This window comes from Vicia villosa, linkage group LG1 (assembly GCF_029867415.1).
Source record: "Vicia villosa cultivar HV-30 ecotype Madison, WI linkage group LG1, Vvil1.0, whole genome shotgun sequence".
Classification (NCBI taxonomy): domain Eukaryota; kingdom Viridiplantae; phylum Streptophyta; class Magnoliopsida; order Fabales; family Fabaceae; genus Vicia; species Vicia villosa.
Genome location: NC_081180.1, coordinates 69,272,395 through 69,284,990, shown reverse-complemented (window position 1 = coordinate 69,284,990; position 12,596 = coordinate 69,272,395). Strand labels below are relative to the sequence as shown.

Here is a 12,596-nt window from a genome sequence, read left to right as displayed (position 1 = left end):
TTTAAGCAGTACCATCAAGTTAGCAGAAGCAAATGCGTTAATGGTTGAACTCTCAATCATCAATTTTTTTTGGTTGAAAAATCTTCATAAAAAAAACTTAGAAATAGAAGAAAAAAATAACAGTGTATTTTCCCCTTCTAAAATAATGTCACTTTTTAGATATATTGTGAGATGCTTCAGATAATCTTCACCATCTTACATACATATAATTTCCAATGAAAAACTCTAGTAACATAGTTTGAGTATAAAAGCATACATCTCTACAATGGAGAGACTACACACCCAAAATCAAATAACAAAGGTCATCATTTTTCTTAGAAATGGAGAAAATATCTACTGTCAACAAACACCACAAAATATTCAAATTTGGGAAGTCCAATCTTAGCATCAAACTAACAGTTGCATTTGAAAAGTAGAAGAACAAGACAGAATCTGCTAGTTTCCTCAATCAAGCAAATCGGAAACCAGAGTTCTCCTAAATGGATCAACTTGATCCAATTGGTCAGATAAAGCTCTGCTGAGAAATATGTTAACAGCTTTCATCCTCTCCCTGATCCCATGTGCCGGAGGTTTGGCGTTTTTATAAGCCTGTGCTAGAGAATGGAAAGGAGTTATTCTAGAAACATAACCAGCTTGACTCAATCGATAGAAAATCTTGTCTGCGTTGTGGAGGTCACCCCTCTTTGCATACTGCTCCATGACTGTCATATAAGTGGTAAATAATGGCCTCATATTATTCTGCTGCAGTGCCTTCTGCAAAACAGAAACTGCCTTTTCGACTTCCCCTGCTTGAACATAAAGTGACACAAGTGCATCCTGGGTTAATGGACCTATTATGCACCCACTATCCCATTTGTTTAATAAGATCCTTACCCTTGATTAGCATCTTATGCCTTGTATAAATTTTCAGGAGTACTGAGCAATTCATGGAGCTAAGTTTCCATTTATTTGACACCATTTCAAAAACTGCTTCTGCTTCTTCAATTATCTTCAACTTTCCCAAACTTCAACTCCAGCAAAGCAATCCTCAACCCGAAGCTTTGACTCACAAAGCTTCCGAATTCTCTCGACTCCATCAGCCCTTACCAAAATTGCATAAAGACGGGGTAAAGTAGGGCATACCAACAAATTCTGGTTCAAGTTTTCACCTTCAATCCCCTTCAATGCAGCTTCAGTTTTCTCTTTAAGCCCGGCTGAGGCATAATGCCTAGCCAAGGTTGACTGTGTTTGATGGTCTAGTTCAACACCTTCCGCCTTCATTGTTTCTGTTGGGTATTGATCCAAGAAAATAATAACAGAAACAAACATGTGCTTAAATCTGACACAAGAGATTGGGCTCAAGTGGTAAACAAACGTGTGCTTAAAGCCAACCTGCAATGGCCACACAATCAAAACACAGGTTAATATTTTGTATGGTGCATGGAGGCCTCTGAAAGCATCATAGGCGATGTATTCTAACAAATTCAATTGTTGATCACATCAGAAGCTAACTCTAATAACAGAATGTAAGCTGTTTTTAGTCTAACCATACAGCAATACAGTTACTAATACATACGGGAAGTAAACCACACTTATATACAATTACTCTATAAACGAATAAGTGGGATGGAATGGACCTATAAAACTCTGGTGTGAGAATAAGCCAGCAATAAGCAATTCAGCATAGCGCGTATTCTGGGATGGACCGACATTTTATCGATGAATAGCTCATTTGTGGTTTCATTTGTACTGGTATGTACCTCCAAAAGGACAACTTGCAGACATTCTTACCAAAGGATTGTAGTCCATATTTTGAAAGAGTATTATGCAAGCTTGGAATAGGAAATAGCTATTCTCCAGCTTGGGTGAGTGTTGGAAACAGAGTCACATTAGCAACAAGTCTAGACTCTTTGTACAGCAAGCAAGTAGAATAGGTCCAATGCATGTTAGGAAATAAGAATACTTTAATTACTCTATTGTAAAATGCACTTGACATTAATTATATTAGTAATCTTTGTGCATAAATTAATACATTCAGTTGCGTATTGATCACTCAAGCACATTTTGAAAAAATCATCTCTTTTCAATTTTCAAAGGTACCCTAATGGTTCAAATCATGGTCTCTCAGTGCATCATATTACACTAAGATGTTGTTCTTGTTTGAGTAAAGGGGTACTAAGATTCTCAACGTAGAGCAGTTCCCTGGCATGACAGATTGGTTGCTTTGGTTTGCGTGCAGACTGAGACTCTGAATTATGGGAAGCACCAAAGAAGTTGATATGGAGCTTGCTCACATGGGAAGCGCAACTAGTTTGCAGAGGTGCGAGAATACTCTTGTGATGGTGCAATACAAGTGTTGAGGGCAACTACGGCATCGAAAACAATGAACTCGGCAAATCACACAGCCACGAGTCCACGAGTGTGGTTCTTGACTCACACCTGTAGCAACCTTCAAGACCATTTGACTATGTTATCAAATAGCGGCGCCGGGGCCGGTATGGCAGATATACATGGCGGTTTTTGGGCTCGCTACTATGGTGAATATCGGCCGATATTGCGGGTTTTTCCGCGATAACAACGCCATAAAGCGTCCGGTATGGCGGGATTTTTGCTCTCCGCCATGGATCGCCATCAGCCATTGACAACACTGATTTGACTGATGTAGTTCATGCATGAATGGGGTTTGAAGAACAAGTAGCAGGTTTGGAGGAGCAAGCTTTGGAAGTGAGGATTTGGCCCCTCTGGAGTGAGTTGCTTACTTGAAACAGTAAAGTGGGTAATATATTATCAATTGTTGATGAATATATTGATGGTTGATATTATATGCACAATCATAACAAATCATGGATAGTAGAAATATCAGAGGTTGATTTTCTCACTTTACTAACTATGTTGCTATAGACGCTGAACTGTGCCGCTATTCTCCTTTCGCGACCAACCTCCGCGCCGCACCGCTCTCTCGGAATAGAGAGCTATCGACTTCTGATATATATACAACATATTAAGTTTAAAATTAAAGACCATACTTCAAAAACTCACACAATGATGACCTAGTTTCTCTCTACCTCTAACAATTGAAATATTCTGTGGTCAACTAACTGTCCTTTACGATTCATATACATGCATTCTCAACAACACATATTCAAACTATGTAAGATGAGACTCTTCTCTACCATCTATTCTATAACGGAAACAAACATAATTCTTCTCTAACAATTGTATTTCTAAACCTATTACTCATCTATTGCAACATACTCGTCTCTTTGACGCTAAGTTTACTATCTTAACATAAATAGTTTGAATGTTAAATTGTATAAATTGGAAACAAATATAAGTTTGATTCATTTACCTGAAAAGCCTTTCCATACATTTTACGCTTCCGAAGATTAACCAAGGCCAGCGAGATCTCTTTCCTGCTTAATTCTTTACCTTTTGCAACCCATTTGTTCAGAGCAGAATCAACGGATAAACTCGAAACGTTTACAAAAGCCTTGAATAGTTCAGATCAACTCTTTGCACTTTGTTTTTTTCTCAGCTGGATCACTCTCGGTATCCGACAACTCCAGCTCATCTTGTGGTTTCCCGCCATCCTCATCACCATCCAACAGATCTGTTTCGGACTCAACGCTATCTCCATCGGCATCCAGCTCAGTCAACTGAATTTCAAGTGAAATGTTTACTTGACTCTTACTATTTTTTTCATTTGTATTATCCTGCAGATACCGATTTGAGGAGATGAGACCAGGAGTAATCACAATGTGGTCCAAGTTTCGTCAGAGTTGACTACAAATATGCATACCATTGATAATTCTTGTGGGGATCTGAAAGTTATATATATGGTGTAATTCTATCATGTGTAATAAGATGTTTCTCTTAGCTTTGGAAGCTGTGTCATTTACCCTTTTCAAGAGAATATATTCAAGCAGTATTATTTATCCACTTTAAGGGAACTAGAGAGATTTATCATATGTATGACTCTTGTAATCTACATTTTGTCCTTAAAGTAAAGAAATAGAAGCATTGCATTGTAAACAAAAAGAATGTTAGTAATGAAAAACAAATTATCTACTATTGTCAAAATTCTAGGCTGTAACTTTCTTTTGATAATTAGAGTGATGATGCTAATTCACATCACTTCCACTAGGCATAGAATTTTTCATCACCCCACATCAACATTCTATTCAATGGAATCCTAACACCTCTTTCCTTCAAATGCAAAATACCTTGGAACAATCCTCTTCTCTAAAATAAACCCAAAATTCTGAGTAAACTTCTTCAACTCCTCCAAATCCCTCTTCATCTCCATCTCTTTCACCAAATACACAAATTTCGGCCCCACATTGTTCTCCACATTGTATCCCAATATCGTCAGCAATCTAGCACGCGCATTAATTCTTCCCCGTAAGAAAACCCAACCACCTCCTCCAAAAACCTCATCCTCAGTCACAGCTTCTCCACGCGCGTGTTCAGGTCCTGCATTATTATTAAGTACTTGGTATCTACAAACAATGCACAATAAACAATTAGTAAAAACCCCTTTTCTGCAACAAAAAGATCAGCAACTAGCACCCAAATTCATAAAATTAGGCACACGGTGCGGTTCACTGAGATTAAGCAAGCATTGATCATAATAGTCAAATAGTAGTTCGCTACAGTGGTACAATGTAAATAATTCATATGGATGCTAAAAAATAAAAATAAAAGTACTGAAACTGGTTATGAATGATAAATAAAAGTAAAGAAAAATGATGCAGTAGCAATTGTAACAAGTAATCCATGAAGATATGGAAATAGTGATGATGGAAGAATGAGTTTACCTTAAATTGAGGTGAATCGAAGTTCGACGAAGAGCCCACATGGTTAGAGGAGAGGGGAAATGAGTGACGTTGAAAAGTTGAATCCTTAAACCCTAAAGCAACAGACATCTCTAGATTCACGTAAATTCAACATACAAACAAGTAAAGAAGTCTATCCAAATATTTTAAGATAGATTATTTGATTAGACATGAATAAAATGCCTATAAGTTGGTCCAACAAATCATATCTGATCATCAATCCATAGTGCAAGAGAAAACTTTTACATTATTCAAGGAAAAAAAAAGACAATTAAAAAGCTCTACATTTCTTCTATTACAACGTTTACTTCATTCATCATGATATAGCTATTCTGAGTTCTGACTCATACAACACTTTAAAAAAAAAAATCTCACAGCATAAGCTCTATATTTCTTCAATCACTACTTCACACATCATGAATATATTGTTCATTTTTTATCATCTTCTAGATCCTTTGATGGTTAGAAGCTTCGCGTTCCAGACGACGCCTTTCTCTCTGTAAATTAGATTAGGTGAAAAACAAGTGAAATTAACAAACCAGTTACATAAAATGGCTCATAGTAAATTACCGAAGGTTTTCCCATTTTCCAATTTGAATTGATTGGGAAATAAATAGTATGAATTGGAAACCCTAGTATTGTATTGAAGAATTGAAAGCTGGAGAATAATTGGGGAAGAGAGAGTTACCCTTCTTTCCCAGTAAGGAAGAAAGCAAACGAAATCATAGACAGGTGTAATGGTTGCACACAAAACTGCATTTAGTGAAGTGAACAACAAGAGTGCAGTCATGGGTCTGGTTCTATGAGGCATTGTACAACCTGCAATCAAAAAATCATATGCATCAAACACGATAACAGATTCGAACCAGTAGAGAGAGAGAGGAAGGAGAATCTCGAACGAATAAAGTTGAAATATTCAAAGTTTTTAGATAGTGAGATTTTTTAAAGGCGAATAAGGTTGGCAATTTGCCTTATGTGTATTCGTAAAAAATTACTCAGTGGTGAGAGAGAAAGGAGAATCCCGACATTTACTTTGTTTTCTAAATTCATTTTCATACTCGTAACGTAAAGTAAATAAACCACAAAAATCTCACTATCTAAAAACTTTGAATATTTCAACTTTAGAAAGCAAAGTAAATGTCCGAAAGAAATATAGTTTTAAAAATTAATATTTTCTAATGGTAACCTGAATTTAGAAAAGTAGAAAAAATGACATTGTTTAGCCTTATAATACTCTTATAATTTGTTTTTTTATTCTTAGTTTCTTCATTTCTTAATTTATTATTATTTGCTAATTTTTTTGTCATGTTTAATTTTTCAAAATTTAATTATTAATTGATTAGTAAAAAGATTTGGAGAGGTGTAGGGGTAATAACTTTGTGGAATTAATAATTTAAAGTATGATGATGTGAAATAGTAAAAATTTTATATTTTTCTAAAATTGGCTCTTTAAGTTTAATTTGTGAAGTTATTAAATCAATTTTCTATTAATTAGTTTTTATTTTTTTATACCAACCACCTCTACCACTATTTTTCTATTAATAATTAAATAATTAATCAAAATAAATTTAATTAATTCATTAAAATAAATCAATAAACCCTTATAACAACTCATTAGTGAAAAATTATAACTCCCTACTTTCTTTTTAAATCTATGTATCTCCCCATCTCCATCATATGAAAGGTGAAACAACTTATAAATTACCTTCCTCTTCATAATGCAATTATCATTATCAATTATATATTATTTAAAATATTTGAATATCTTATTTTATCTCTAAATAAATTATTTGAAATTCAAAATATATTTAGTTAAGTAAATAAATAAGAATCAAATTATTTGTTTAAACAATAATATTTAACAATTAAAATTAAATTAAAATTTTTTATCGTAAATCTTTTTACTATTTCATTTTAGAATCTCGAAACATACATTTTTAATTATATAATTATAATGACAATATTTAATTTGTTAATTGCAAAAAAGTAAATTAGTATATATAATTTTTTTATCTATACCAATTTATAATATGTGCAATATCTTTCTTTCTTTTTTTTTCTCTAATGTAAATTTGACTATTTTATACTCTTTGATTTTTTTAATCCTTTTTAATTATATTAGAGTTTTTCTTTTAATAAATACACATTACTAAATTGTTGTTAATTTTTTCTTAAGAAACAAAATTAATATAATATCACAATATTTCAAACTATTTTTTAAACATATTTATTTATTAATAATAATTCAATAAAATTTATCCGTACATCGCACGGGCAAACGTCTAGTTGAAAGTATATACTGTTTATTTTTTATGTGAAAAATTCCTCCGTTTATTTTTTTTTAATGCATAATAATATAGTTGTTAAGAATACTGAATACAGAGAGATAGAAGAGACTGGTAGTATATTGTTTTCCTTATAAACTTTGCTGCGTACTTTACATATATCACAAAGTGGTATTTATAGTGTCAAGTTTTTAACATTTACTTTGCATGGCTACTGTGCCAAGTTGAAAACTTTATATGCATGATGGACATGTATTGTTCATTACTATTTCAAAATAAGAATAATAATCGTTATATGTAGACATTTACTTTACGAATAAAGTTGAAATATTCAAAGTTTTTAGATGGTGAGATTTTTTGAAGGCGAATAAGGTTGGCAATTTGCCTTATGTGCTTTCTAAATTCATTTTCATACTCGTAACGTAAAGTAAATAAACCACAAAAATCTCACTATCTAAAAACTTTGAATATTTCAACTTTAGAAAGCAAAGTAAATGTCTGAAAGAAATATAGTTTTAAAAATTAATATTTTCTAATGGTAACCCTGAATTTAGAAAAGTAGAAAAAAATGATATTGTTTAGCCTTATAATACTCTTATAATACTCTTATAATTTGTTTTTTTATTCTTAGTTTCTTCATTTCTTAATTTATTATTATTTGCTAATTTTTTTTGTCATGTTTAATTTTTCAAAATGTAATTATTAATTGATTAGTAAAAAGATTTGGAGAGGTGTAGGGGTAATAACTTTGTGGAATTAATAATTTAAAGTATGATGATGTGAAATAGTAAAAATTTTATATTTTTCTAAAATTGGCTCTTTAAATTTAATTTGTGAAGTTATTAAATCAATTTTCTATTAATTAGTTTTTATTTTTTTATACCAACCACCTCTACCACTATTTTTCTATTAATAATTAAATAATTAATCAAAATAAATTTAATTAATTCATTAAAATAAATCAATAAACCCTTATAACAACTCATTAGTGAAAAATTATAACTCCCTACTTTCTTTTTAAATCTATGTATCTCCCCCATCTCCATCATATGAAAGGTGAAACAACTTATAAATTACCTTCCTCTTCATAATGCAATTATCATTATCAATTATATATTATTTAAAATATTTGAATATCTTATTTTCTCTCTAAATAAATTATTTGAAATTCAAAATATATTTAGTTAAGTAAATAAATAAGAGTCAAATTATTTGTTTAAACAATAATATTTAACAATTAAAATTAAATTAAAAATTTTTATCGTAAATCTTTTTACTATTTCATTTTAGAATCTCGAAACATACATTTTTAATTATATAATTATAATGATAATATTTAGTTTGTTAATTGCAAAAAAGTAAATTAGTACATATAATTTTTTTATCTATACCAATTTATAATATGTGCAATATCTTTCTTTTTCTTTTTCTCTAATGTAAATTTGACTATTTTATACTCTTTGATTTTTTTAATCCTTTTTAATTATATTAGAGTTTTTCTTTTAATAAATACACATTACTAAATTGTTGTTAATTTTTTCTTAAGAAACAAAATTAATATAATATCACAATATTTTAAACTATTTTTTAAACATATTTATTTATTAATAATAATTCAATAAAATATATCCGTACTTCGCACGGGCAAACGTCTAGTTGGAAGTATATACTATTTATTTTTTATGTGAAAAATTCCTCCGTTTATTTTTTTTGAATGCATAATAATATAGTTGTTAAGAATACTGAATACAGAGAGATAGAAGAGACTGGTAGTATATTGTTTTCCTTAGAAACTTTGCTGCGTACTTTACATATATCACGAAGTGGTATTTATAGTGTCAAGTTTTTAGCATTTACTTTGCATGGCTACTGTGCAAAGTTGAAAACTTTATATGCATGATGGACATGTATTGTTCATTACTATTTCAAAATAAGAATAATAATCGTTTATTATTATAACACTCCCCATTTTGAAATATTTGCCGCAGCACTCCGTTGAAGTCTTATTGAGATGAATCCTATGGAAACATAAGTTGCCTCGTTAAAAACCTTATTAGGAAAAACTCATTGGGATAAAAACCTTAATAAGGGAAAAAGAGTACAACATTATGCTCCCCCTCAACAGAACACATATAGGTTCTTTTTAAAGATCTCGAAGGTGGCGCATTCCAATATTTTGTACATGCTTCTTGAAAATTGATGTAGGAAGTGCCTTTGTAAAGAGATCTGCCACGTTATCACTTGAACGAATATACTGAATATCAACCTCTTTGTGTCTTTCCAGTTCTTGTGTGAATGAGAAAAACTTCAGAGGGATATGCTTGGTTCTGCCACTTTTTATGTAACCTTCTTTCATCTGGGTAACACATGCCGCATTGTCTTCATACAAAATTGTTGGATTATTATCAATTGGTAAACCAGACGCTCCCTGGATATGTCGAGTTACCGATCGTAACCATCTACACTTTTTGCTTGCTTCATGAAGGGCAATTACTTCTGCATGATTTGAAGAAGTTGCTACAAGAGTTTGCTTTTGAGATCTCCATGATATTGCAGTGTTGCCATATGTGAATATATATCCAGTTTGTGATTTAGCATTATGTGGATCTGACAAATATCCTGCATCTGCATAACCAAGCAAAATTGGTTTTGTATTGTTAGAATAAAATAAACCAAGATCAGATGTACCTCGGAGATATCGAAATATATGCTTTATTCCTTTCCAATGTCTTTTAGTAGGGTATGAACTAAATCTTGCTAGTAAATTCACTGCAAAAGCTATATCGGGTCTTGTATAGTTAGCAAGGTACATGAGTGCCCCAATGGCACTGAGGTATGAAACTTTTGTGCCAAGATCCTCTTTGTTACTTTCCTCAGGCCTAAAAGGATCCTTTTCAATATTAAGGGTTCTACTCATCATTGGACTACTCAAAGGATTTGCCTTGTCCATGTTGAACCTTCTCAATACCCTTTCTGTATAATTTGATTGGTGTACTAATATACCTTTTTTAGTGTACTCAATTTGTAAACCAAGGCAGAATCTGGTTTTTCCCAAATCTTTCATTTCAAATTCTTTCTTTAAATAATTTCTTGCTTCTTTGATTTCTTTATTAATCCCAACGATATTTAAATCATCAACATAAACAACAATTATTACAAATTCGGATATTGTTTTTCTTATAAAACACAATGACAAATAGGATTATTCTCATAGCCTTCTTAAAGTAAATATTTACTTAGTCTATTGTACCACATGCGCCCGGATTGTTTTAACCCATACAATGACCTCTGCAACTTAATTGCATACATTTCTCTAGGTTTTGATGTCTCAGGCATTTTAAATCCTTCTGGGATTTTCATGTATATGTCAGTATCAAGTGATCCATATAAATAAGCAGTAACAACATCCATAAGATACATATCAAGATTGTTAAATACTGATAAACCAATTAAATAACGAAAAGTAATGGCATCCATAACAAGAGAATATGTTACCTCATAATCAATTCATGGTCTTTGGTAAAAACCTTGTGCAATGAGACGAGCTTTGTATTTGACAATCTCATTTTTCTCATTTCGTTTTCTTACAAAAACCCATTTGTACCCAACAGGTTTTACACCTTTAGGTATAGCCACAATAGAGCCAAATACTTTTCGATTATTAAGAGAATTTAACTCAGTATTTATAGCATTTTTCCAATTTTTCCAGGCATGTCTATTTTGACATTCATTCATAGTTCGTGGTTCTGGATCATCATTAATAATTTCACATGCAATGGAAAATGAAAATATTTCATCTATATTCATACCTTTTCGGTTCCACAAATTTCCCGTATCAACATAATTAATTGAAATCTCAAGATCATTCTTATTTCTAGTTTCACTATCAATGATCTCATTTTCATCATCTTGTGCTTCTTCAAGAGCAAGCTTTTCGATTTTGGACTTATCATTATTTAGTGTCTTTTCAAGATCACTTTCAATCATATTCACCTTTTCTATTCCCTTCCATTTTCGGGGATTTTTGTCTTTGGATCCCATAGATCGGCCACGTTTCAAGTGTGCCTTAGATGTACTTGCTTCATTATTTTGATCTGAAATCTCAATCCTAGTTGGGACATTTATAGCCGGTACATGTGACTTTGTTACTCTTTTCAAATCAGTAAATGAATCTGGCAATTCATTTGCTAAATCTTGTAAGTGAACTATTTTCTTTACATTTTCTTCCCACGATCTATTATATGGGTCCAAATGTAATAAATGAGGTACATGCCATGTTATGTCATTTTCTGATTTTTTATTCTCTCCCCCTAGAGTTGGAAATATAGTTTCGTCAAAATGACAATCAGCAAATCTTGTCTGAAAAACATCACCTGTTAAAGGTTCAAGATATCTAATAATAGATGGTGATTCATACCCCACATATATACCTAACCTCCTTTGAGAACCCATCTTTGTTCTTTGTGGTGGTGATATTGGGACATATACTGCACATCCAAAAATCTTTAAATGAGAAGTATTTGGTTCCTTACCAATTGCAAGTTGATAAGGGGTATGTTTATGATCAGCACTTGGCCTTAGACGAATGAGTGCTGCAGCATGTAAAATTGCATGACCCCAAACAGCAACTGGTAGTTTAGTTCTCATTATTAATGGTCTAGCAATATATTGAAGAAGTTTGATTAATGACTCAGCTAAACCATTTTGTGTATCAACATGAGGAACAAGATGTTCAACAGTAATACCAATTGACATGCAATAATTATTAAATGATTCAGATGTAAATTCACCAGCATTGTCAAGTCTAATTTTCTTTATAGTATAATCAGGAAATTGAGCTCTAAGTTTAATTATTTGTGCAAGAAATTTTGCAAATGCCATATCACGACTTGACAACAAGCATACATATGATCATCTACTAGAAGCATCAATTAATACCATAAAATACGTGAATGGTCCTGACGGTGGATGGATAGGTCCACATATGTCTCCTTGAATTCTTTCAAGAAATGCAGGCGATTCTGTCTGAATCTTTCCTGGTGAATGCTTTGTTATTAGTTTGCCAAGTGAGCAAGCTTCACATGGTTTATCATCTTGTGTAAGTTTTATACTTTTCAATGGATGACCATATATGTACTTTCAACTATTTTACGCATCATTGTTGAACCAGGGTGACCTAAACGGTCATGCCATAAAATCACAATTTTGGGATCTTCTTTTACTACTAAATTGCATTCAATTTCATGTATATATGTGTAATGTAAACCAGAAGGCAATTTTGGTAGTTTTTCTAAAATTTTCTTCTTTCCCAAAACATTAGAAGTAATATTAATGTATTTCATATTACCTTCAGTTGCAGTTTCAGTATCATATCCTTGACGATATATGTCATTAAAACTCAACAAATTTCGCTTTGATTTTGGAGAGTATAAAGCATTGTTAATGACAAATTTTGTCCCATTTGGTAATATGAACATAGCATTGCCTGTTCCTTCAA

At 31.9% G+C, this 12,596-nt stretch overlaps 1 pseudogene; it reads right to left on the bottom strand.

Annotated features, from left to right (window-relative positions):
• Positions 1-308: 308 nt before the first annotated feature.
• Positions 309-5,777, bottom strand: LOC131640912 (pentatricopeptide repeat-containing protein At1g15480, mitochondrial-like; annotated as a pseudogene).
• Between the last annotated feature and the right edge of the window lie 6,819 nt (positions 5,778-12,596).